We start from the raw sequence: 2500 nt of genomic DNA, 5'->3' as shown, positions 1-2500 counted from the left end.
CTCCTCCTCCTCCTCCTCCTCCTCCTCCTCCTCCTCCTCCCCTATCTAAACTAGTTAATCCTACAACTCCCTCCAAACACAAGACTCGGCGAGGTTCTCAAAGGCGTGAGCTGAGAATACCAACAGCAGGAGTTGAAAAAGAGTCATTCTGGCGGAGATAAAACATATGGACAGGACAGAACACCTTCCTTAATGTGTCACCTTCCCTTCTGCTGGAGATAAGAACTGGGGGGAGTGATAAGGCGTGGTGGTGGTGGTGGTGGTGGTGGTGGTCACTTCTGTAACCTTTCAATTCAAGGCAGGAGGAGGAGGAGGAGGAGGAGGAGGAGGAGGAGGAGGAGGAGGAGGAGGAGGAGGAGGAGGCGGAGAAGGAGGAGGAGGAGGGAGTTTGTCCAGTACCCTCAAGTGGTCACGAGTCTCTCCCTTTCTCTCCCCTTCTCTCCCTTCTCCCATCTCCCTCCCCACACTGAAAACACAACGGGAAGGGGAAGAGAAGGGTAGATGGGGCAGGCTGAAGGAGGGGAGTGGGGGAAAGAAGGCAAAGGAGAAGGGAAGGATGGGGAGGCAAAGTAAAGGGAAAGGAGGAAGGGGAAAGAAAAAAGAAAGAAAGAAGTGTATGGGAAAGACTGATGAATGGGGGAGGAAGAAGGAGAAGAAAGATTGAATGAGAGAGGCTGAGGGGAGGGATGGAGAAAAGAAGAGAGAATGTGTGAGAAAGACTGAGAAAATGAGGAATGGAGAAAAAATCGTATATGGAAAGGGGAAGAAAGGAGGGGAAGAGGAAGAAAGGAGTGGATGAGAGAGGCTAAGAAATGGAAGGAATGGAGAAAGAGGTTAATTCACGTGTTATAAAATGAGATGACGAGGATTTTGATTACTACTACTACTACTACTATTACTACTACTACTACTACTACTACTACTACTACTACTACTACATTTTTTTTTTTATGTGGCCAAAGGCAACAAAAATCCAATAAAAAAAAATATGCCCACTGAAATGCCAGTCCCATAAAAGGGTCAAAGCAGTGGTCAAAAATTGATGAATAAGTGTCTTGAAACCTCCCTCTTGAAGGAATTCAAGTCATAGGAAGATGGAAATACATAAGCAGGCAGGGAGTTCCAGAGTCTACCAGAGAAAGGGATGAATGATTGAGAATACTGGTTAACTCTTGCGTTAGAGAGGTGGACAGAATAGGGGTGAGAGAAAGAAGAAAGTCTTGTGCAGCGAGACCGCGGAAGGAGGGGAGGCATGCAGTTAGCAAGATCAGAAGAGCAGTTAGCATGAAAATAGCGGTAGAAGACAGCTAGATATGCAACATTGCGGCGGTGAGAGAGAGGCTGAAGACAGTCAGTTAGAGGAGAGGAGTTGATGAGACGAAAAGCTTTTGATTCCACCCTGTCTAGAAGAGCAGTATGAGTGGAACCCCCCAGACATGTGAAGCATACTCCATATATGGACGGATAAGGCCCTTGTACAGAGTTAGCAGCTGGGGGGGTGAGAAAATCTGGCGGAGACGTCTCAGAACACCTAACTTCATAGAAGCTGTTTTAGCTAGAGATGAGATGTGAAGTTTCCAGTTCAGATTATAAGTAAAGGACAGACCGAGGATGTTCAGTGTAGAAGAGGGGGACAGTTGAGTGTCATTGAAGAAGGGGATAGTTGTCTGGAAGGTTATGTCGAGTTGATAGATGGAGGAATTGAGTTTTTGAGGCACTGAACAATACCAAGTTTGCTCTGCCCCAATCAGAAATTTTAGAAAGATCAGAAGTCAAGCGTTCTGTGGCTTCCCTGCGTGATATGTTTACCTCCTGAAGGGTTGGACGTCTATGAAAAGACGTGGAAAACTGCAGGGTGGTATCATCAGCGTAGGAGTGGATATGACAAGAAGTTTAGAAGATCATTAATGAATAATAAGAAGAGAGTGGATGACAGGACAGAACCCTGAGGAACACCACTGTTAATAGATTTAGGAGAAGAACAGTGACCGTCTACCACAGCAGCAATAGAACGGTCAGAAAGGAAACTTGAGATGAAGTTACAGAGAGAAGGATAGAAACCGTAGGAGGGTAGTTCGGAAATCAAAGCTTTGTGCCAGACTCTATCAAAAGCTTTTGATATGTCCAAGGCAATAGCAAAAGTTTCACCAAAATCTCTAAAAGAGGATGACCATGACTCAGTAAGGAAAGCCAGAAGATCACCAGTAGAGCGGCCTTGACGAAACCCATACTGGCGATCAGATAGAAGATTGTGAAGTGATAGATGTTTAAGAATCTTCCTGTTGAGGATAGATTCAAAAACTTTAGATAGGCAGGAAATCAAAGCAATAGGACTGTAGTTTGAGGGATCAGAACGGTCACCCTTTTTAGGAACAGGTTGAATGTAGGCAAACTACTACTACTACTACTACTACTACCACCTACCTACTTACTTACCTACTGTCTACCTACATATCTACACCTTTTTTGTTAGAAGGTTAGCGAAGGAAATGGTTCATCT

This window comes from Scylla paramamosain, chromosome 28 (assembly GCF_035594125.1).
Source record: "Scylla paramamosain isolate STU-SP2022 chromosome 28, ASM3559412v1, whole genome shotgun sequence".
Lineage (NCBI taxonomy): Eukaryota > Metazoa > Arthropoda > Malacostraca > Decapoda > Portunidae > Scylla > Scylla paramamosain.
This window is presented reverse-complemented; position numbering follows the sequence as displayed.